Source organism: Ambystoma mexicanum, chromosome 4q (assembly GCF_040938575.1).
Source record: "Ambystoma mexicanum isolate Mex_15411 chromosome 4q, UKY_AmexF1_1, whole genome shotgun sequence".
NCBI lineage: Eukaryota > Metazoa > Chordata > Amphibia > Caudata > Ambystomatidae > Ambystoma > Ambystoma mexicanum.
Window position 1 is genome coordinate 460,658,834 of NC_090928.1, and position 26,274 is coordinate 460,685,107.

Below are 26,274 nucleotides of genomic sequence, written 5' to 3' on the forward strand. Positions count from 1 at the left end.
TTGCGCCTGCTTGCGCTGGGATTTTCGGCGCACATTTGTTCCATGAATCGGCCCCATAATTACCTCACAGACACTACAGAACTAAGAGCAAGACCAGACCTACAGAGTACTTAGAACATATCTTACCTGAAATAGTAAGTGTACTTCATTTTACTCATATATTTATAAACTTTCTGTGTTAGATAAAAAAAAAAATATTGGGCCTCATTACGACCCCGGTGCTAAACCATGGTGCTATTAGCACCATGGTCCATGCCGGGGTCCACCATGGTGAATGGCGGAATTACCGCCCCATTCCAAGGTTGGCGGGGCGGTAATTCCCCATTCACCATGGGCCCTACCCCTTTCCCATTTTTGGCCCATAGGGCTCAATGGGAATGGGGAAGGCGCTAATTACGGCACCGTAAATTACGTTTCCGTTATTAGCTCCTAGGTCCCTTTGCGGGTTGGTTTTTTAACGCCTGCTAAAAGCAGGCGTTAAAGTGCAACCCGCAAAGGGACCTCGTAATCAGGTGTTAAGGGTTTAACGGCGCTGACACCTTTTACGGCGCTGTTAACCCCTTAACGCCTGGGTTGTAATGAGGCCCATTATCTTTTTTTTTGTCACAGAAATGTCTAGTAATCTGGAATGGCTAGAGGAGCATTTCCCATATGAGAAAATGTCAGAAGATAGTGAAACTAATGGTAAACACTTTACAATATAAACCATTTAATTATTATTATTTTATATACATTTAACATATATATATTTTTTGTACAGAGCATACCAAAATAGAAAATACCTCTGAAGAAACTGTTATGGATAACACTCTTGACAGCATAAAAGAAAAAATGTATCTACTGTTGACCAATTTTAATAATTTGAAAACTTTTGTTGAAGATCATTTTAAAACAAAAACCTCATATCATTGTCCCACATGTACTTGTCCCCCCTCACCATATCCCAGTCAATTATCCCCAAACCCTCTCCATAACCCAAAACGTTGTGATGAGACTTCCATCCCTTCTTTACCTGATACCAATCATGTTGAAACCCCTAATTCTCCTGTTTTTGTTTCCGTTTCTGCCTCACCTTCTCTGTCATAAATTATTAATATATGTTAAATAAAGTAAAATTTTTATATTGTGTTGTAATTAGTTTCCGTTTTTTTTTTTTAAAAAAAAACAATGTAGGTGTCCGCTGACAGCGCGGGTGTTCTGAAATGTTCGCAAATAAACAAAAATGGATGTGTCCTGACGAACACTATACCTGCCCGTACTGTTCGCTAGCAAGTTGAAACTTTTCTAAGAACACACACGGTATCCTGAAATGTTCATAAAGAAACGAAAATTAAAGTGTCCTGAAGAACACTATACCTGTCCTTAGTGTTCGCTAGCAAGTTGAAACTGTCCGAAGAACACAATTGGTGTCCTGAAATGTTCGTAAATAAACGAAAATGGAGGTGTCCTTAAGAACACTATACCTGTCAGTACTGTTCGCTAGCAATTTGAAACTGTTCTAAGAACACAAGTAGTGTCAATGTATAACATTCCCAAACAATTTTTCAAGTCTTTACGCCAATTCCTCAATCAATATGTAAAAAGCATAGACAAAATCAAAATTAGACTACTGCAAAATACGGATACCTATCCACTGCGCAAGTACACAGGACTACAAGGACATTCATTGGCCTGCATTACAGGACCTACTTGTAAAACCACCATCCAAGATATCAAAAGGATATCAACACATCATTCAACTATAAAAAATCTAGTCTATAAACTGTACTATTCTAAAAGTCCTGCTTTAGTACTAGCAAATTTAAATAACATTCTTCTACATGGTACAGCAAAAGACCTACTTGAAGAAATTGACTATATCCAGAAAAAATATTTTGGAAGTGAAAGCCACTTACAGAATGAAATAGCTTTAAACCAAATTAGCAACAATTATACACATGGCAAACTTTTACTAAACACATACAAAAAGGAAATACTAAAATTTAAAAGTACATCAGCTGAAGTACCAAACCATGTGTGTGTATGTTGCCGCAGAAATGTTTATAAAAGTAACACAAAAACTGTAGACCTATCATACAAAATAGAAGACAATGAAGATTGTAAATGGTTTGAATTAGCTCTCTACCTTGTAGCAGAAAACAAATACGAGATAACTGACCCCTTAATACTTTGCAGTTACTGCACTCCAAAATTGACAACAACCAAACTCCTTCACGTGCTATCACAAATAATTTGGAATTATACCGACTACCAAAACCCCTACAACAACTTAATTTATATGAGAGCATCATAATTCAAACAGTGCACCCATTTCAAGCAATAATACGTCTTCAACCAAAAACACAAAATTACCTCCCTCTGAATTGGTAAAAGGCATTTGTGCAAAAGTACTTTATTTACCATTAGATCTAAAAGAAAATGTGCATACTCTAGGAGTGCAACGTCCAATGCAGCAATCTTTCATTATCTTAGTAAATGGAGTACCTACAAAAGACAACAAAATATGGCAACAGCTGGTAGATTTACATAAAGTTAGACAAGCCTTTTAATATCTTAAAGAGAATAATGAATATTACAAAGAAATTAATATTGAAGAAAACTTGAAGGATATAACTGAAATAATTCAAGAAACTCAAGAAGCTGGTCAATTTGAGCTCCTAGATCCTGCTACAATATCAAATACTTTAGACCATTATAGAATTCGTCCTTTGCACTCTAATGACACCATAGAAGAGGCACTGGAAACATACCAAATGCGTCAAACAAAAGGATCACCAATCAGCATATGCTTTTCCTCTACTTTCCTACTGGCAAAGGAGGCAGGTACGATGATAGACCTATTCAAATATCAGCATCAGAATAGCACTCATTACGGATGTATTCTGAAGATCCCAGATTTAGACAAAATGTGGAATACATATTCCACCTACTCTTTGAAAGTGAACTAGCAACTTTATGTTACGGAGTTGCACACATATTAAAATCAGGATCACACTTTCAAAATATGACAGCTACACAATTATTACAAAAAGTGCAACAAAAGGATGGGGTTTTACAATCAAATATTTCAAATCTATTAGCAAATATGCGCCACACTAAAGAGTACTGGTTTCGACGTCATGGAGATGTACGTTGTATGATCAGAAACCTTGGCCCGCCCACTTGGTTTGTTACATTAATTTGTGCAGAATATGCATGGGAAGATTTACATGATTTCCTACGCATATCAAACAAAAACAAAACAAACATAGATATACTAACACCTGGAGAACTTTGTTCTTTGGATCCTGTTAATGTTTCAAGATATTTTCACCATTGCTTCATTGCTATGCTACATTTTATTTGTAATAAAACTGTTCCTCCCCTTGGAGAAGTGCAACACTTCTTTTGGAGAAAAGACATTTGTGATGTCATGTTTGATGTCCTGGGTGTTAGTGTTAGCAGTGCACGGTGGCGCAAGTTATGGTTGCTTATGTTACCATAACTGCCGAATTTCAGGGGTTTTTCGGTTTTACTTTTAACCATAACGTCCCTTTAACAAAGTTTTTTTACTGAATTTGATAGGTTTTTAGTAGCGCAACTTAACCATAACGTCCCTTTTAACAACGTTTTTTCACTGAATTTCATAGGTTTTTAGTACCGCAACTTAACCATAACGTCCCTTTAACAAAGTTCTTTTACTGAACTTCATATGTTTTTAGTAGCACAACTTAACCATAATATCCCTGACTTTATATACATGTAACATAGAACATACTGAACCCCTAGCTAGTGATTTTGATGTCCACGGACTACCGCCATGTCCGCGGACATATCGAAAATCTGAGCGTGGTGAATGTAAATTTAAATATTGTGCCCCATTTCCCCTTTGATGTTGGCTCTGAAAATAGCCGTTTTTTGGGGGTTTTTTTTGCAGATGCTTGACAGACACCTGTTATTTTGTATTTTTATTTTTTTTATTTTTCTTACTTTACTCCTAAAATCTTCACATAACCTTCTCCAAAGCAACCCTTACATTCCAAAACAGAATGGCATTTCCCATAAAAGATAAGGAAATGCCATCTTCTTTAAAATAAACAGCATTACTGGAATCAATATTCTGATTATTACAGAAGAACATACCAGCTCTAAGCATGAAGGCACACATGCCTCGGTTGATTACACACCTAGCATTGTTTTGCTGAGGACAAAAAACTAAACTATTGTCCCATATTGCCCTAGGTACTAATCCAGAAAAATTTACTTTGGCATTTGGAAGGAGGTTCATTACTGCTTGAACCAAGTGTTCCAAATCTGCCAACAAAGTAGGGGCACTGACATAGCCCAAATGGAAAGCACCATAGTGCAAAACTACCGCATGGGGACTGTTGATCCTGCTCATATCTTCACCAACTTGTACAATTCCCTGTACATTGCAGTCAGGCACAGTGCTCCACACCACCTCCATTCCTTTAACATCGAAATTATTTGCAACATGCCTGCATTGAGCATACAGATGTAAACCATGCACAAACATATCTGAGAGCACCAACACCCTGACTTTCTCCACTTCTGCCATCTTCACTACACACAGTCTCTTTGAACACAAATCCAAACCTCAACACCTGATTGGCTGATCCCTACAGTCTTCTTTCCATGCTGGATTTGCTGGAAAACCCTGGATGTAGCATGCCCTGTCCGCGGACCGCATAACTCTTAGACAGCCCTTCTACCATTTCCACTTCATTCTCTGTGCCATTCCCTCATTGGATACAGCTAAGCCGGCACACAATACGGAGAACGTCCTCAGAACACCCCCATTTTGTTTATTTTCGAACATTTCAGGACACCGCGAGTGTTCTTAGAACACATTCAACTTGCCAGCGAAAAATACGGACAACGTCCTCAGAACACCCCCATTTTCTTTATGTGCAAACATTTCAGGACACCGCAAGTGTTCTTAGAACACTTTCAGCTTGACAACGAATGAACAATACCGACAACGTCTTCAGGACACCCCCTGCGAACATTCCAGGACCCCATGAGTCTTCTTAGAACACTTTCAACTTGACACCGAATCCATTCTGTTTATTTACGAACATTTCAGAACAGCCGTGTTGTCCGCAGAAAAATCGAACACAACAACAGTGTCTAGCACATTAAAAAAACAGAACATTGAACCTATCTCATACTCCCCCACCCTCCCCAAACACTCTTAGACACCAACACACTCCACTAAATATAATTTTTAATCCAGGTTTCACTGCGCTGTCCGCGGTCGTCCGTGAATGCAAGATGGCGGGCACCACAGAAAATCTGACGCGCTTCACGCACCACGCAGTCCAATAAGCGAACACGTCGCATGTCCGCGGACATCACGCAAGCCGCTCGGCCAATCAGGGCACTGTCCGCGGAGCAAACCGGGAAGTCCGTCCGCGGAGCGAACAGAGATATCACTAATTTTATTGCCTTACATTTTGGTCATTTTAAAAAAAACTACTGGACCGATTTACACCAAATTTGCAAAAGCACACTTTCGGGACCAAGCCCCCGCTCCTGCCGCAAATTTGGTGTAAATCCGTCCATGTAATAATGAAAAAACGTTGTTAAAGGGACGTTATAGTCACAAGTAAAATTTTAAAACTACAGAAATTCGCGAGTTATGATAAGCTAAGCAGCCATAACTCGCACCACCACTGTGCACTGCTAAAACTAACACCCAGGACATCAAAGATGACATCACAAATGTCATTGATGACATCACTGATGACATCCCATATGAAATTAATTTTGATGAAAAGTCAATACAAGGAGTTGTGTTTATAAAATTAGTAACAATATGTCAGGGGTGATCAGGAGACCTAATGTACTCATCTAAACAAAACATTATAATGGAGTGTTGTTAATACAGGAACCTAATCGCACATAAACATATGCAATGGCTGCAGCATGCACTATAGAAGTACAATATTTATAATCTTGTAATGTTGGATAGAACAATAATGAATTTGTAATATTTGTATTTTTTAAAATTTCTTTTATCGAGTAATTGTTTTTCTCCCAATGATTCAATTTCATAATACCTCATATTACAAACACTTTATACTCCAACTATATTACGGACAATTAGTTTAAACATATTGCTACTATGATGATTCTGGCCTTACCGCAAACCGTGTAATATATATAAGTTGACAAAAAAATCCAAGAGAACCACATCCAAAGAACAAGACAGAAGATAAAGTTTGACCTCAGTTCGCCATATTAACTATACTTATACAGACAAAGAATGACAAACCAACTCTGCAAAAATGTTTAACTATGCAACAACAGACATGCAGGGGTTATCTGCTAAAGGATAAACAGCATTTTCTGTTGTTTTTGCATTTCTTTGAGGGAAGAAAGAGGACAAGAAAATGTTGCTTAGCTCTTTTCAAATGTGAGTGTAGAGAAAAGCAAAAATTAATAAGAAAGGGTAGAATGTGCTGCTTTTCTATCAGATCTGGGGAAACAACAAAACACAAAATAAACACTAAACTTGGAAGACCAAACAGACAAAGGGAGACAGACACATTAAACAGATAACAATGATTCTCCAAACAACACCAAACTACACAAAAACTAAGTTCTCAAAACTTTTTAAAATGCTCAGAACACACCCTGGTTGTGGTATTGCCCTCTTTCAGTTCTGCACCCATAGCCTTACTGTCAGGTATTCGAACATCTGCATGGTGGGCCTGCGCTCCCCTGGGCTTTTTGACATTTTTAAATAAATGGGTGTTGGTCGAACGACCTCCGGAAAATGTATTGGGCTAATCCACACACATTTTCCTATGCTCACAACACAACAAAAGCATAGACCTGTGTACTGCGGACTGGACACCACCTACATCTAACATCCACCTATGTCATATTTAGTTGGAATGCTACAGTATAGGAGGTCACAATGTCATCAAGAGGAAATGGGAGGACCGACTTCCTCCTGCCATGGTCAGCCTGATTAACTGACAAAGGCTCCATTGAACAACCCTGTTTTTTTTCTTAGGCCCTGCATCTGGTGGCAGCAATGAACATACCAACAGAGGGTACATCAAACAGGCCCCCCATGGGCACTGGATAAAGAGGAGAAAAAAGGAGACAGGAAACACAACAACCTTTCACATTTAACTGTCAACCTGAAGCCACCTCCTTCCCTCAGTGTCAATGACAGTGAATTGACATGTATGGGTCCATTATTGCAGAATCTCACCCCGCTATGGGGAATCCATTCATAAGACACTAGAATGTGTATTGCGGAAGCCATAGAATCGGGTCTCTCAACATCTTCAAGGGAGACCTGCCGCTACAATCAGGGACCTCAGAGAGAGAACCGTTAACCAGAGAGACTCTTTTATCACAGAAGACAGGAAGATGGGTGGGAAGTAGTATCACAAGGGAGTGAGCCCAGAGCTCTTTCTGTTGAGAGGAGGTTTCCGCCATATTAGATCTGGGACACCCCTTGTTCCTGTTTGACCCCTTTACCATTTCCTGTTGCAAAGCACTCTGGTTATGACCTCACACATACTGAAAATTGTTGGTATGGATGCCAGGATCGGTACAGTAGGCATCCTCAGAAAAAATCAACAACAAAAAAAATGCATGCACAAAAATGCTGAATTTGGCAGTACAAAAAATAAGGAAACCCCATAATGATGATCAAGTGGCACAGGGATATCCCCTGCACCCTTGATCAACATTATGGATATTTCAGGGGTGGCAGAGGTGTCCTCTGACTTCCAGACAGAGGAAAGCGGGGGACAAAGAGTTTAAAAAAAAAGAAAAGGACCCTCCAGCGGAAATTCTGCCTCTTAATGGGGAGGCGGAATTCACTTTGCAGGGTCCACGTAGCAGTGAAGGAGTCGAGGTGACTATGGGTGTTTTAAGAGTTAGGGAGGTGGAGTGAGCGGGGATGTTGGGCAGTGGTAATGTGTGTGATTATTTCCATTGTGAACATTTTGAATTCGTAATTTTCAAATTCAAACATTTCATAATTGAAATAATCACGTATATGCGGTTCACTAAGCTTGGTTTATCGCTTCGGCGCACTTGCCTTTAAAAGAGGACTGGAGCCCCTCTTTGGCAGATCGTCTGAAGACTTTGCAAAAAGCAGCGAGAAGAACTCATCCATGGACCCTGGCTGAAGGTACTGTCTGCCTTACAGCTTCCGCCAGTGAAGGAAGGCAAGTCGCATCCGAAAAGGGAAGTAAGATCCCTCCTGTAAGCTTCTCCCAGGGAACAGAGGGAGAAAAGAACTCAGAGGACCTTCCAGCCACTTCAGAACTGGTAACCAGCCAGCACACAGTGTGCTCTTCGGGGCTCTGCAGCAGGCTCCCTAGACAGGGAGTTCCAGAAGGTCTCTGAATCTGAAACCAAGGACAAGGCAGCTGCCTGCAACACACTTCCAAGCTAAAGGCTGTCTGCCTTAAAGGACAACACCAGTCGGGAGAAGTAAAACAACAAGCATCTACTGCCATCCACCTTGAATGTACCTATTAATGACCTAACCACCTCGCCTTGCCCATGGTCAGATCATTACTTTGTTAACTTTGCAATTCAGTCGATCTTTCCCGTCAAACCTAAAAGTAAAATCTCTCCTCCAACAAAGGGATGTAATTCCAAATTGCTCACTTCGGAACAGATCTCCCCACTGGTTAGACACCTGACCAATAATCTACTCCCAGAATCAGCTCTGGAACTCTCCGCAATACTTATGGAAACCTTTGATGATATTATCAATCGTTTAGCTCCAGAAAAAGTGAAAAAACACAAGCTAGTCACCCCAATAAATCCTGGTTTACCCCCGTGCTACACACCTTAAAAGTAGCTATGCGTAAAGAGTACTTTAAATGGAAAACTAATTACTCAGCTGACCTATGCCTGGCCTACAAAGAGGCAGCCAGATTGTATAAAGTGGCTCTCCTAGATGCAAAGAAGAATTTCTTGAACAATAGGATTACTGAAGCATGGTCAGAGGCCAAGGAACTGTTCAAAATTCTCAAGGAGCAAGAATCGACACCTGTCCTTGAGGTCAATGAAGTCGTAAAAGACAAGAAATGGTGCCAAGCTATCCAAGACACTATGGCCACGAAACTATAGGGAATCAAAGCTAATATTAGCCTAAAAAAGGCGAGCGTCCTGAACGAAGGTAACACTCCGGAATGTCAGGAATACATTAGATGCCCTTCAATCCCGGAATTCTCTTTTTCGGCAATTACGCCGGAAGAACTGATGGAGGTGGTCAAACACCTGAAAACAACCAGTTGTAGGGGTGATCCTCACTCAGCCATTATAATTGAAACATGCCCCCCCCTTACTGCTAGGGGCTATCTTGCAATTTGTTAATGCCATTTTCAGAGAGAGTGCTGTACCGGATCGACTGACACACTCCTGGGTCACACCAAAGAGGACCCCCTGAATTATAGGCCTATTATGAACTTGGCCTTCCTGATGAAGATTTTGGACCGAGTTGCCTATAAATAAATAGCCAAACATTTAGAAAGCCACCCTATTCTTAACTGTCGGCAATCAGGTTTCAGAGCAGATCATAGCACTGAAACGGCCCTTCTGGAACTAAAATCCAGGCTTCTCTCTAACATAGATAAGGGAGAATCTACAATGCTCATGTTGCTGGACCTTTCAGCCACGTTCAACCTGGCTGACCACACTTTGTTTTTCACCAGGCTCGAACAAGTGGCAGCTTTTTCCATCGAAGACTCGCAGTGGGTAGCTTCCTTTCTCAAAAATAGGGTTAGTTGTGTTTGCTCAGACTTAGCCGAAGCAGACACAATCCCGATTGAGTATGGAGTCCCACAGGGAGCAAGCCTTTCGGCCTGTTTTCATAACATCTTTACTGTCCCCTTTTTCTCAGTGCTGGTGCACGAAAACATCTGGTTCACCAACTTTGCAGACGATACCCAATGAATCATTCACTTGACGGGAGACCACAAACAAGACGAAGAGCGTGTAAATAAAGTTTACACCTGTATTGAGAATTGGATGGTGCTAAATGGACTGGCGCTAAATAGAAAAAAAGCAGAGCTCATGATTGTGGGATCCCCAAATCGATCTCAAAGCTTGACCCCAGGTATAGCAAAATCCAGCTTGGCGAAGTTAAACTAGACGCACTGAAGAAAGTTAAGTCGCTAGGGGTGATTCTCGATCAACACCTCTCTATGAATGCTCATGTGGGAAGTGTTGTATCAGGGGCAGCCTACTACCTAAAACTTTTTACTCACGTCAGACCCATTGTCTCCCAGGCCAACGCGGAAACACTGGCAAGAGCCATAGTAGGCGCCAAAATGGATTACTGTTGCAGTCTGCTGACTGGCCTCAGCAAAAAGGAAATCAACAGGCTGCAAGTTATCCAAAATGGTGCAGTGAGGGTGGTCACTGGCCTTTCTAGGCGGGACCATGTCACACCAGCAAGAAGAGCCCTGCACTGGCTACATGTAGAGTCTAGAATCCAGTGCCACATCATTCTCTTAACATTCAAGAGCCTCTTGGGCTCCATGCCCCATTACGTTAACAAATTAATTCTGCCCAAGAGTTCCCTACGCTCACTCAGGTCACAGGATACAAAAATTCTCATAATCCCTAAAAGCAAGTCCCGGAAAGCGGAAAGGGGAGCATTTGCCATAGCAGCCCCAATTGCCTGGAATCTCCTTCCCATGGACCTCAGATTGGAATCGACCCTCGAGGCCTTTAAAAGAAAGTTCAAAACTTGGCTTTTTTAATAAAGCCCATCTGAATCACCTTCCCTCACCCCCAGCTTTCCGACTCATATCTGTTTTTTGTTTTTTAGTCTCATCCGCGCCATCATGCCCACGGGTTCATTGTTGTGCAGTGCAAATGTATTAAAGTAAAGTAAAGTAAAGGACATGCAAATGCCTGCAATGCTGACCGCTGTCAAGAGTGGAGCGACCGCAGTCAAGCTGCAGTCACTGAAAGAAACCAGAGACGTCTTCAGCAGTGCTTCAGAACTACCAATCAGCACTGAGATGATTCCTGACCCCTAGTTGTCATGAAGGCCAGCCTGCAGCTGCTCATCAAGTTTTGCTTGCTGAACCGTCTTGCCGCCTGATACCCACAGCCCACTCCCATCTCAAACTCTGTCACAGAGGCATGCAAATTGTTCTGACGCTGACTCATCCCTGCTGAGCACCAAGAACAACTACAGCAAAAGGTACATTGTGGTTCTGTCCCCCTGATCCTTCCCAGAAGGCCCCTAGAGACGTTGTAAGACCCTTTTCCATTTTTGCTGAAGTCAAGAAGCCTTTTATAAATCTATTGCTGTTATTAATCATACCAACTACCCTCCTGTCAGTTTCCTGAGTAAATCCTTTTTCCTTCTTAGAAACTTTCTGTTCTCTGCATTCTGACACAGGATGGATTGTATATAGTAGTGATATCATATTGTCTGTTGTGGTAATAATAAAGCAGATATTTGTATACAACCTTCACTCAACACTCCTTTTATCATTGGATAATAATTTTATTTTTGCATTATTGCAAATAATCAACGATCCACAACCTTTAGAGGAGCTAAGCTTGCTGTTCTGTCCACACAACCAAAATTGGACAAGGAGGTTTATTATTTCAATTGTATACTTTTTTAATCCAATCTTTTCAGATCTATTCTGATGTATTAGGGGTGTGGGACTGATTGATGGTTTAGAAACCGATATTCACCCCTGGTACACTGGTATCATGGAATTTGATTTATCACACTTACAAAGCCCACAAAGGAACAGGAATTTTAGAGCCTTGAATTTCCTTCATGAGATTAAAGTCCTCTTATTGGCTTAATGAACTTGACAAGTCTATCAGAGATTAATCCTGAGATTTCACAAGACTCATGAACTCAGTGTAAAATCGAATCTGGAAAGTCAAAAACCAGGTACGGTTGCATGATAGAACAAATCTCCCTGAAGAGATTTGAGCCTTTGCAACGCACATTTAAGGCGGTTTGTCCAGGCCTTGTTCTTGCATTATGGGCTCCTGAGGGCCCCATTCAGACCAGACTTTTCCTGACAAGCCTTTGTCTTTTAAATTGTTTTCCATCAGTGCAGAAGAAGAATGTTGTTTTTGTACTGTTTCTTAAAAAATAATTATTGAAGGAAATTGATGCCATTTCTGTTAGTGTGTGATTGCAGAAGTTGAATGCTTCAGGATGATCAAATGCTGAGGTGACTCTTCACAGCCTTTATTCTTAAAACGACTAAATGTGTATAGTGACATTCAATGTAATTTGCAGTTTGTTTGCCTAAAAGGCGCATCTGTTGGATGGTCAGCTGGTACGCTCTCTGCAATTCCGGCCTTACTTGCATTTTGAGTGCTAACTATATTAGCGTTTATTCTATTTGTTATTTGTGACTGTGATATTTGTGAACACACTGTGGGATTGGTGTCTTAATTGACTGCAGCAAGTGATAATAGGCTTTTGAAAAACACATTCTTGTCAGTTTATATTTCCAATTTCAGGGAGTATGTCTGTGGCAAATTGACTTCTTTCCTGCAGGAGTGCAAGAATGAGTAGAGGCTAATGCACCTACTCAGCCCTCCCACTTCTACAACCCAACACAATCATAAAGGTAAAAGAGGCACAGTTTAGAGATTTACCTCCTGTGCATCTTGTGGTAACGTTTGCTGAGAAAAGGCTATACTCGCAAGAGGGGAGCGAATGTGAAACTGTGGCAACCATTACAGTGAACTCTAAAAGTCCTATTAAGGTTCTATAAAACATATATACACACCATATGCAGTAATAACTAAATAGAAAACACTACAAACTCCCACCACTGCAGAAAGAACACAGAATATACAAGATATCAAGAGTTAGCACTCTGGGAACCGAGACAGGGTAAGAAAAGGCAATCAAAAACTGATGCTCAGAAAGGGTATGTTCTTGAGTTGCAAAATTGATTAATGTGACCTAGCCAGTCTCTAGGGACCAAAATGGAAGAGGGGCAGTTATCAGGCAATAGAAACTTTTGCAGTGTCTTGGTGGTTTGACAACAGTGAACCAGAATTCTCAGCGCTGTTTGGTGGTTTCAGCCCGTTCAAGAGGTTTCAGATGTCGAGGTAGAGTCAAACTTGAAGAAGGCTGCTATTCAAAGAAAACTCAAGTGATGCGGATCATGGATGTCATAATGTTCAGGTCAGTGGTCATTGTTTGTTGGCGACTGGACTGAGAATGGGCTGCGCAGGCAAGCAGGTTTGATGAGGGTGCTAGAAGGATGTGGTTTTGGAAAAACACCAGGGTCAATTTATTGGTAATGAAGAGGCTAGTGGTTTGAATGGCAGTTCGAGCAATGCAAGTTCAGTGGTACCTCTCTGTTCAAGCTGAGGCAACAAATCACTACAAATAGAGCGGTGTGGCAGCAAACTGGTTCGGATGAGTGGAACTGTGGTTTGAAAGTTGGAGATTGCCAAAGGCTGCTCTCGAAGGTCCTGTTCATTTGAATTGAATTGGATGCGATTGAATCATGGATTGCAGAAGTTTGATGGTGAAATTGCAGGAATAGTGGCTGTCGTGGCTCTCAGGTGCTGTGAGCCATAGGGAAAGCTGGAACAAACCTTCAGGGGAACCTATGCATGGTGAGGTCCAGCTCAGCACTGTGGATGTCAGATATGCGGGTCTTGTTCCAGCAGAAATTCACCCGTAATGGTCCCTGAGGATGGTACAGGACACAGCTTGCCTCTGCCTTGGAATACCTGTCTTTACCTGACAACTTGAGAACTGTTCTCCCAACAAGGTCAAACAAAATCTTCTTGATGGTTTGAAGTCCACACACTGTTTCATCCTGGCATTTTACAATCAATAAAGCTTTGGAATCTGTAGTGGATCAGCTCCCAGCGTGTCCACACATGCGTGAGAGCTGAGACACTGCAGCTGGAGGTCTTGCAGATAAACACACGTACTAAGGTGAGTGTTCAATCGCGCTCCATGATTAATCAATGCCTTATCTTTAAATATATTCCAATGACCTGCACTGATCACTCTTTTGGCCCACATACTGGTGCTTTCATTAGCTTAAGCAGCGTTTTTTGTGAAGTCAGGTATTGGGTTTTTTGCCGAAATTTCGTAGTTATTCCCCATTTGCGCTGCCTTGAACATCTCAACCCCATTTACTTTCCTGAATAGTCCTATTTTTTCATCAGTAAGGGAAAAACATCCCCAAATGCCTTTCCTAGCACAGATTGACTAAACTCTTGCTGCTTTACAAAGCAAGTCATGCAATTGCCTTTAACATTGCACATTGATGTGGTTTTTCCAGGACACATCTACAAACGTCCACCACAGCCATAGAACCATTATCAGGCAACTCAGTCTCCATCTATGACCTGCCCGACGGTTTTTCAAACAACTGATTTTTCATCCCTTAGCCGTGAATTTCTACCTTCTATGTCACATTCCGTGACCATCAATTAGCCTTGCCAGGTAAATCAACTTCCCTTTGCTTGTTAATGCATACCAGTAGAGCATTTGGCAGCACAATCCATTGTCTGTTTCTATAACTATAGGTAGCTGCTACGCACTTGAAACTTCCGCAACTGTACGCAAGACATTCCTGATCCTCTCTGCTTCCTTAGACATCATTAATTTAAGGTGAGGGCTAGACCTACTCTCCTCTTTTTCCATTAATAATAAATGGCATAATCACACTTCCTTTCATTCGGTTTTTAATTTGTTTTCATTTTTATGATTCTAGATGAACAATCGCACATCTATTTAATCTTATTGTTGTCCTGAAGAAGGCTCAGAGCCCCTGAGAGTCACTCTACCATCAACAAGACTTTAGTGTCTACATTCCTTGTACCTGATCTAAAAACAGTTATCTGGGTCTCCAAGCTAGAAACACCAAATCTGTGTCGACAGTCAGAATGTGTCTAGTATCTGTTACTCACACAGATTAATTACCTTTTCTTACTATTGTCAAGACGCATGTCCATTTGTCTTCTATTTGGGTTAACAATTGTAACCTCATTTTTATGTATGTTTTTTAACATGTTGCTTCAATTAAACTTTGTTTTATACAGACAAACCCTAAGTGTGATCCTCTATAGCTAGTCTAAGCAATCATTAGTTTTTCAATGGGTCCCCCAGATACGCCTAAAGGAGGGGTAGTCTGGGTTCTAATCCTTCTTGTCTTGATACTTATCTTTGCCTTCTAGAACCAGGCCCTCCTTTAATTTTTACTGTCCAGAGATGAGTCAAGGAAGTGGTGTGAGACCCCTTCGTTTAAAGTCAACAGTCAATAGGTGATTGGACAAAAGCAAGACTGCTTTAGTGGTCTGAGCCCTTTCCTTGGAACAGGTGAACTTTGCCTTCTGCCATCACACCCTAACACCCAAAGTGCTTTGTGCAACATGAAGTGGAAGGGAAAGGAATGAATGATAGAGGGAGAGAGAAACAAGATGATGGAACCTTTATCCAGCTGTAAGGAGCCATGTCTGTCTACACTAACCCACTCCCTTCCCTTCTCAAAAGGATCAAAGACTCCTTTTGGAAGGCAGCCCCCTGGCTACTCCTTTTTTGAATAGGTGTGCCCTTTGATTCCTGTTGCCAGGACAGCTTCCTATGGATTGGCTGTCTTTCTGGTGAGGCTGTTACCTGTCCTCACAAAGGAACAAAGAGAGGCAACCACCGGGGTTACAGTCCTGCTGTCTGCAGACAGAACAGCCTGGCTGGGGGAACACACATTACCCTTCCACAGCTGAACGCTGAACTGTGGTCGCAAGGTCGACACATGTGTGATATCAATATGATGTTGCTTGAATAACTATGAGAAATGATGGCCACTGTACCCTAAATTCAGGTATGGTTTATTTGTAGAATTGTATGTGCTAGAAGGACAACAATCTCATAGAAGCAGCCCCTTGTGCTATAGAAACTATGGCTGCATTGCAACTCTGAAAAGGGCACCTGTGGCCCCTGAACCTGCTATGTGTCACTGGAGAGCAGGCACCACATGTCAGGATAGTGATGAACTAGTACAGAAGTGTACACTATGCTTTTGGTATGGAGCTTTGGGAAACGGGTCCTGGTTAGTAGGATACCCATATTGAGATCGAATTACCTGCATCATTTTATTAGTTAATACTGATGTGGCCGGATTGTCCTGATACTATACCTCCTAGCAATCACCCTCCCTGCGAGGCCCCAGATCCTTCACCATGGCTTAGCCTGAGGCCTCTTGCTACACCCGGCTCTCCTGGCATGCCCTCACCCTGCCTTGGCTCAGCAGGCCACAACTAAATGCTGCCCTCGGGACCCACGAGATACCAGCACCCGTACCTTTCACTAGCTGTATACAAATAACACCTTATAAGGAGTATTCCGGGGTTTAAACCAAAGTTGCATACTGATCTTGTGACACAATGTACCGTGTAACTGCCAGGTTTCTTCACAAATTTCTTCTTCCTAGTATTACCAAATGTCTACAAACGTTATGGAAACTTGCCAGGCTATATAAGATTAGCTCTGACCGAACACCAGGAGAGCTCTCCGACACCTGTCCCTTGTCATTCTGTATTACTCTATACTGCTGTTTGTCTTTCTCTAATAATAACTTGGTTTACATCTAAGCTGTGTCCTGACTCTTTATTGCTACTTCAATACAAATCGAAAAATGCCAGGGCTTCTACACCCTTGCCAGATGGCAAGTCCCACATTATCACATGAGGAATGAAGGTGTGAAATAATTGGCCTATCTACCCTCTAAAGTCGCTTACCTTCCAGGGTCCTGTATGCACTTCACTGTTCATCAAATCCAATGGCAAATTAAAGCCACGTTGCTTAAATAGCTGCTGTGCTTCCTCCAGCTAAATAATCATCCAAGCCAAAAAGATTTCTCCACATTGTACACTTCAACATAGGAGTTGCCTCTGTTGCAGACTGCTTTAATGGTAGAGGTGTTGGGTATGACAACAAATTACTGATTAAGTGTTAGAGCCCTTGCCGAGGGGCAAGATAGGGTATAAAATAGCTGCATGTTTGATTAATTGCCCCTGACTGAAGCAATGGCAATTAAGGAGAGCTCAGTGTACCTAAGGCCAGTCATGTCCCCCTACTTGTGGGCTGTAAAACTTTTAGCATTTAAGGGGGAAGAAGGAGCCAGCAACATGCCCATATGAAACTATGTGAGGACGGGAGGTGGCATCTTCAGTAGTGATAGTGGCTGTATCTGCATGGTGATGTAAGCACCCTGTTTGAAGCAGAGAGAGGCCAACACAGAATTCAGAAATCAGCACAGGGAGATAATTCCTGTAGCCTTTCGCACTGGGTGGCTGGGGGGCAAGGAGGCTGAAGGAAACAAAGGCAAGGTCTTAAATGGTGAATGGATGCAAGTGGATGCAGTCACATAGGGTGCTGTGGCTGGCTCTTTCACAGTGATTGCTAAATTCCAGTTAATACCAGAGGGTAGGGCCTGCATTTCCACCATCCTGATTGGTTGAGGTGAATAAACATTTCAATAAAGAAAGCTAGAATGTACTCAAACTGCATTCCCCCTACTTCTTTCTAGAAAACTAAGTAACAAATTGTAACATGGCTAGACAAGATCCAGTGCCATTTAACATCCTGATAGGACATTACACCTCATGTTTAGGGTTGCATTTGGTAGAATGACTTGAGGGTTAAAAAACCTTCTGCATGCCTGCCTCCTTAACACCAACAGTCATATGATATGATTGGTTATTTATAACGTGCTTAATACCCAGAGGTTTCTAAGCGCGGACCCGGGGATTGAACCTGTGTTGCTCCATGAGGTCTTGCTTCCAAGGCAAGCATGTTGCCCCTGAGCTATCCTCCCGAGGCAAAGTTTTACCTGCCAACAGGACTGCCACAGGATTTAGAAGTGGGGTGTATGTGTGTGGTACCCTGAGTTAACCTTCATGTCTTTACCTCACTTCCTACAACAATAGCTCCCCATTATAGAGGTATAGCCCATTGAGATTGCATGTCTGCATGACTAGTAAGCATGAGTTTTGGGGCACATTAATAGGAACTGAATCCGTTGTAATTACGGCCGCAGCTTTCTATATATGGAAGATAGCTTGTAAGCTAATTAAGGTTATTTAAAATGTGATTCTCCTAATCCTCCTTTTAATATTACTATTTTCTTTTTCCACTACATTTTTATTGAACATTTTCAAAATACAGAACAACCAGACATAGCCATTAAACACTACCCACTACAAGAAAAACATCTGGTGAAATACATCTGGTGAAATACCCCCCTCTACTCCCCCCTTGCCCTTTAATTACCGAGTACAGAGTGGGATTGTTGCATCTGTGAAAGACGAGAGCCGAGACAAAAAAAAAACAAATTTCAAACATTTGCTGACCCATGAAGGCCCACAATCATCCTCAAACTCACTGAGTGTGCAGGAGTCCAGGCCCAGGAGCAGCAAAGAGAGGGATGAGTTCCAGTGGAACGAAGCGATCAAAGTTCAAAGTCTCATCACATCACATCCCTTGTGCAACAAGACAGGGGTCCAATCCCGCAAAAAGGGATACCATTCTGTCGTGGACCAAAGCATACAGTTTCTCATATGTAAATATCACCCACAATTTGGACATCCACACAGCCTTAGATGGGGTGAGCTTACTTTTCCAACACTGCACCAAAGCTAACCTCCCCGCTCGCAACATACCCTGTATTACCTGCGGGAGACCACCCAAGTCCTCCTCGGAGACCGATATCCCAAACAAGATCTCCAGGGGGCCCTTGGTCACAGTAAATCCCATGATGTCCTTGATCCAGCTAAGGAGTTCCGACCAATAGAGCTGAACACCTGGACATTCCCACCAGATGTAGAACCATGTGCCAAGGGCAGCACAATCCCTAGGACACAGAGGGGAGAGGCCTCAGTACATCTTGGACAGTCTGGCTGGAGGGAGATGCCACGCATGAAGAATCTTAAAGTTATGTTCTATAGCGGCAATGTATAGCGAGCCGGAGAAAAGAACATCAAAAATTCTAGACCAAATATCGTTCTCAATCACAAACCCAACCCTCTCGCTCCATAGGGACTTGAACTCCTGCCTACTCTGAAGCTAGGCTGTAACCAAAATCTCATAAATTCTGGAATGGGGCCCCTTCCACGAGAGGGACTCGGTAATCACCCTCTCAAAGGGGGAGAGCAGACGCGCGAGGTCCTTTACCCAGAGTGGAGACGTCAGAATACCTTTGATGCGAAGGTACTCAAAAATGGACACCGAACTTTCCCCCATAGCCTCTAACAGAGATGAATAATCAATGACAGAGTTCTGAGGAAACAACTGGGCGGCCCTCTCCAGACCCAAATCAGACCACTTCTGGGTGTTTCTCAGGCCCCGATTGCCAAGATCCAAGGGAGGACCCCAAAGAGAAGAGAGAGGAGAAGGCCAGGAGGAGAGAACAAGGTTTTCTCCGGAAGGCTGCCAAAGCTCCCCAAGAACTGCCAGCGTAGGATGGACTCTCACTCGGGCAGGAACTGCACCACCAGGGGCCCATAACCAGTCTCTTACCTTCCGCGGATGCGTATGGAAGTCCTCGATATGCGTCCAATACATACGTAGGTCATCCCTCATGTGCTCCAAGAGCACCCTAAGTTCTGCTGCCTTGTAATACATGCAAAAATCTGGTAACCCGAACCCCCCAAAGGACCTCGGTAGAGTCAATGGGCATCATTCCGAGTAGGGCGCAAAGGGATACCGGGCACCGTTAAGGACATGGGTGCCGGTAATCCCTTTGCACCCTCTTCCGAGGTCCCTTAGCGGATCCCTTGCTTGACCAGGCGTTATGGGTGGGACCCGTTAAGGGACTTCGGAGCTAATAACGGTACCGCAAATTGCGGTACCGTTATTAGCTACTTCCCCATTCCCATTGAGCCGTATGGGGGCTCAAATGGGAATGGGGAATGGATTTTTCAATGGGGACTTATCGGTCCCTCCAGGGTCGGAATGGACCGGTAAGTCCCCATTGAACCAGGTCAGGCCCGGACCCGGTATGGGAGGTAGTCATGGCGTAAATAGCACCATGACTACCTCCATACTCGGAATGAGGCCCAATGTTTCGTGTCTGACCCCCGGTTTATTACTATTCCAAATGAAACGGTGGATCATGAGATGGAGGGACCGGAATATTACTATTTTAATATTACTATTTTTATTTGTATCACTTATAAATCTATTTAAACAAATAGTTTTATGTGATTAGTAGCACTATTATATTGTATGATATTATAATTTCTTATGGCTAGATGGTCTGTTTTATATACCTTACGCTGTATTTTAACTTTGTGATTGTCATGATTGTTTGTTGGACTGTGTGTAAGGTTTTATAACCAATACACACAATAAACCTTTTTTTTTAAGTTAGGTTGGATTACATCCCGGAAGTGGGTTGTGGAGTTCATAGCCGGGTCCTTTGCCCTAGCACTGGACTCCACTGCTGTCTTCTCTCGATTCGCCAGTGATCTCTGCATAGCTTCCGTCTGTGCTGGAAAATCTGCTGTCTTGTGGTTCTACTTTTGGTCCACGCACTGCCAGCCGAACATCACTGGCCACGAGCACTTAAACTGACGTGGTAGGACTTCCTTTTAGTCCAGTGACTAGGCTGTGGCACAGAACCAGGTGCTAGAGTTGTGCTTATACTGCAACACTGATTGGGGTCTAAAAGCTGCGTGTTCACTTATGCTTAGTTTCCATCATTCCAGTTTCCCCAGTGTCCAGCTAACGCTAAAGGATTGTACATGAAGTTTTTTGTTTTTTAATTTGTTCCTGCTAATGCCATTTTCTCCAAATCTTCAAAGCTTTGATTGTTTAGCAACTCCATTGATATTAATTGTGATTATTTCTCTAATAGTCCACTGTGACTTTCCAACCTTCTCATATGGAAGCTTTAAGCAAGACTGTGTGACGTTACTGTGGATGTATGCTTTATGGTGCCTTGGAGGGCTTTTCGTAAGAGTGGCTTAAGTCTCCTGGCCCGACGAACATGGAATACTGAGACCCACGCAGTCTAGCACGCACCCCAAATATCGATTCATTCAGCACTCGAGGTTATTACAAATGCCTTTGTAAAACATATGAGGGGCCTCTAGTGTCTCTCCCCAAGGCCATGTCACAAGGCCAAGGAACTGGAACATCAAACCAGCAGTTTTATTACATAAGTGTTTCTGGAAGCACGAGGACCGTCAAGGAAAGGCACATCCAGACAACGCACTACTGTACGTATCACACCCCTTATCATCACATGGAACCAGGGACAGAAGGAGCAGAATGGCGCAATTGTGTGGAAACCCCTGACCTAAATTAACGAGCATTGCTTCTCCACTGCACGACATGGCGATCACTTAATTCGCATTTCAACAAAGGAGAGTCCTGTTTCCATAAACGTCCAGTCTCTAAAAATATACAGTCCACGTAATTCCTTAGAAAGCATCCCTTAGCATTCAGGCCACTTGAGACACACATGATCATCTGTATAATAAAATCGGATTGAGCTATCAGTCACTATGTACAATATCTGGCCAAACCAATCCAGCCCTATGAAAATAAATCAGAAATATGCATACAATAATACAATGTATGTATTACATTTATATAGCGCGCAGACAGCCCAGGGGCATTGTGGCACTGTTACTTGTAAGGAAAACTTAGTTACAATGGGTACAGGTTGTGCCTTGGGTTACAGTGAGGCAGTGACCTGTGATCAGATATAGGTGGTGTCATACCACGTAATGCATCATACATGACATTCATGAGGGCTAGGCCATATGTTTGTTAGATGAACAATGGACAACGAGAGAGAATGTATTGGACAGTAAAAATATATATAAGGATCAAATGGGATGCTCTCCACCCTTACATGAACCCTTGATATTAATTCCAGGTTACCATTCAAGTGACGTTTCTATAGCCCTCATTCCAAATTTGGTGGTATGCCACCAAAACGTAATTAGCATTGCTGCTGCCTGTAATCCTGGGATTACCGGGATATTATGGGCGGTGAGAATGCCGGTAACTCCCCATTCCATGGCTTCCCATAGGACTCCATGGAGGGGATTGCTGCAGTACCGGTGCCGTTAATTGCAGCATTTATTTGCCGGTGGGGGCCTGATATACCGGCAGGTCAGGCCTGGAGGTAGATGGTGACCCCCACCGGCAAACTTGTGTTTCACCAGTTCAGTAAAAATGCTGGTGCCGAAATTACCAGCAATTTTACCTGCATTTTTTCCAGATTGGGGAAACTGCAATGAGCCCCTATGTCTCATTTATATGGCAGCTTTTGCAAGCAAATGCAATTGCTTTAAACAATAATCATTCAAATATTTGAAATTAATTGGACATATACATTCAGGAAACACACAAATAAAAAGCTTCAGAGAATAGTATTAATCATGTTTGTATTTGGAAAGCAAATTATGATGAAATACAAATACTGTTACTTCAGAAGAAACTTTTAGTGAAACACATGCAGGCCTAAGATAGTTTCACCATTTCAGTTCTATGATTGTATTTAAATTGTTTACCCCGGTTTTAAATATATTAAAACCATTTGCCATAAATGTGCTAAATAAATCTTTTCTGCAATTGTTATTTTGTTTTTTAATGCAAATTCCTTGTGGAGTGCCATGGTGTGCATTGGTGGCCTTGAGGTGACGAGGACCTACCTATAGGAATTGAGAGATGAGCAAATCCATTATTATGACTGGGCCCCATCAATTGTAAACTATGACTCCCACATTTCTGGCCTGACTGATTGAGGACCTAATGCAAGTTCGTGGGCCATTTTTTCTGGGGGCCATAGTTCTGCTTCACTGGATTCTCTGACAATCATACCTCTGTTTTAGTGGATTTAAGTTTAGGTTTATTTCTAGATATCCAGGAGTCGATTTGAAGAAGACATGGGGTATACTGCAAGAGTACTTTTAGTATGTTTAAACTTTCGAAAAGTCTAATTTTCCCAGCCACAGTGGAGAGAAGCACACATACAAATCTAGATGGGGTGAGTATGGAGCAAGGTGTGTGCGGTAGAGGGGCATGTGTGTACGTGTTTGTGTGGTGTAGGGGCAGTTGTGTTTGTTTGCATGCTGAGACATGTTATACAATGTCAGTGTGTTAAGATATCTCTTTTTTTGTGCCCAAATTCATATTTGCTGGAATTTTTACAGTGACATTATCATTTTCAATGTATATATTTTGCTTTAATGGGGATGTCGCTCTCCTCCTTCCTCCTCTTCACACAAGCTCCCGTTGGACGTCCACTTCCTTACTCACTGCACCTCTTCCTAACCATTGCCCACCCTTGTGATATTACTATATTATTTCATCCTTTCATCCCGGAGATTTTCACATTTCTTGTTTTTAATTATGTGTTAATGTATTTATGCCCCACCATTTTAATTTCTCTTCTGTGCTGTAGCATGCCATTGAATTCTGGACGGTTAAGAGCTATATGTTATGTTCCCAAATGTACTGTTGCATGAAATGGTATGACAAAATCATGCTTTAAAATGTAATGTTTTCTTTTGCTCCCACTTGTCATTCACACACGCACATCTATCGGACTTGTAACTTATTCCCTCAATGCACGATTGCCTAACACTTTTCCACCCATGTTTTTGTCTGTTTCATTTCTAACTTCCCAATTTCGATTTTGTAATTGAATGGAATGTTTCAGTTTTAAGGGAGTTTTGCCATATTTTGTATGTGTTCATTTAATTATTCCCACCCCACCTTTTGTGTGTGCATTCTGGCACACTATTAAATGTTGTGTCGTTAAGATCAGCGTTATCTTACCAGATGCACTTTTCCCTCAAATGTTGACACGAAATTGTTATTTTTTATTGTACACATTGGGCCTCATTACACGGACGGCTGTAACCATGGCGCTATTAGCGCCATGGTTGCTGCCGGTATTTTACCGATTCCGCCTTGGTGAATGGGGGAATTACCGCCCCATTCCAAGGTTGGTGGGGCGGTAATACCCCATTCACCAAGGCCCATTCCCATTTAAGCCCCCATGGGGCTCAATGGGAATGGGGAAGGAGCAAATAACGGTACCTCTATTAGCGGTACCGTTATTTGCCCTGAAGTCCCTCAGCGGGTCCCTTCCTTAACGTGTGGTCTGGCCACACGTTAAGGACGGGACCCGCTGAGGGACCTCGTAGTATGGCGCTAAGGGATTACCAGCACCGGTGCCCTTACCGCTGCTGGTAATCCCTTAGCGCCATCCGTGTAATGAGGCCCATTGCCTTTGCTTTCATGGGGTGATCCCTTTTGATTTTGTAACCATGTGACGTTTTTAGTTTTTTTGGACATTTGCTTGATTTCATTTGTATTCATTTGTCAATTTATCAACCACCTTTTTAATTATCATTCTAGTTTTGTTGTACTACCAAGATAAAATACATATTGTTTTTGTCATGCTAGATTTTCGTGTTTTGTAATGCCTTTTAACATGCATGAAAAACAAGCATCCATAATTTAAGTTAAGATATAGCATAACTAAAGCCCATTATACATCTATTCACTGACTGATTTTGGTGTTTGTTCACTTGTGATCTTTCTTCACTAACACCACTTGCATTCAAACTGTCAGACCCTCCTTGCATCTCCCATCGGGACATTATACATTTCTCATTTGTATCTACAATCTGCCCCCCTACAGACTGTACCCTTCCCCTCGTGCTATTCCCGTTTTCCAATCCTCTGCAGTCAAAGCACTGGAGACCCCTGGCACACCATACTTCGATAAAGACTCAGACTCAGATATCTCTGATGGCTATACAGGTGACTCACACCGTATAAAAGGCGAGTGACATATCATTAGTGGGATCATGTCCATAGAAAAAAGCTGTGTAAAGAAGTTGATCCCTGTAGGACACATCAATTAATTTTTTTGTTTTAAACCAATTAGAAATGAGTCATCAGGGCCTGCTCTCTGTCCTATGTCCCTCAGAAAGGATCTGAATCAGGGGAAGGATTTGCTCTGGATACTAACCTACTGTACCCTGGATAAGAGGATTTCATGGTTGATGGTGTTGAAGGCCAATGACAGGCACCCCATCAGTTCTGCCATATATAGTATACTGGAAATTGTTGTTTTAGTTCTGACTGAGGCTCCTTTAACAGCTGGCGCCTTTGATAGTAGGGCTAGGGGCGTTGTGTGTGGCACAAGGAAAACATTGACATTGGGATTTTGCATCCTACACTAACCCTTCCAAGCCAAGCTCCTGACCTGCTATGACCTGCTATGAGAGGCAGATAATCCAGGCAAGTGGGCAATGAGTGGGTGTCACACATCTCCCACAGCCACCAGAGTGGATGCAAAATGGAAACCACACAACTGTCCCATTCCTTTTTGAGTGCAATTCTATAAGGCCAGGGGTCTATGTGCTACCTTGCCATGCTGTATGTGTGATTCTTGGAGTCATCTCGTCCAGGCCCAAAGTACTGTTATACTCACGTGAATCAAACGGACTCATCATTCCATGTATACATGTTTAATAAGGTCTGTGCATGCAGGACTGTGACTGGACGTGAACACACAAACATCCTTAACCTGCCGCCCAGCCTCTATCTCTGCAAAGCTGGAACACCTAATGATGCTCTCCCTATATGGGACATTACATTCTACCAAAGGAAATGACCTAGGACCCCGCTGAAGTGACAGATGTAACCTCACTACCAAATCCACGGGCTGTCGGAACGAATATACATGATTCATGGCTACACACACTTTCATGTAAGGGAGAGTCTTGTTAAAATATACAATGGGATCCAAGCCCTGTGTGAATTGTGTAATTAGTGATTCAAGCATGCAACCCTTTATCTCACATACATGTTTGAGAAATATAAAGACCAGCGGTAATTCTTATGTTTCTAAAATGCCCTTTGATTGTATGGAAAGAAGCAGGGCATGCTTCTGGGTTCTATGTGTCCCCTTACTCGTTCTCATAGGGTTACTGTGAAAGAATATGTTAGGAGTGTACCATACTGTCCATCCTGAAATGTTAACCTTTCCGAAAATATTTGGTATGGTTATGTTTGATTTTCATAATGTAATACAAGTGAAGCATTTCACTACATATATTTTGAAAATTATCATTTAAAAAAGAGCCATTTTACAATGTTAAAATAATTAAATATTTGTGTTGTTATTAGCCTATTAGCTTCTTTTCCCAAGAATACACACAATTTAAACTTTCTTCTTGGAAAGGCCATGCTGGGATATAACCTGTGATATGATATGATAGGTTATT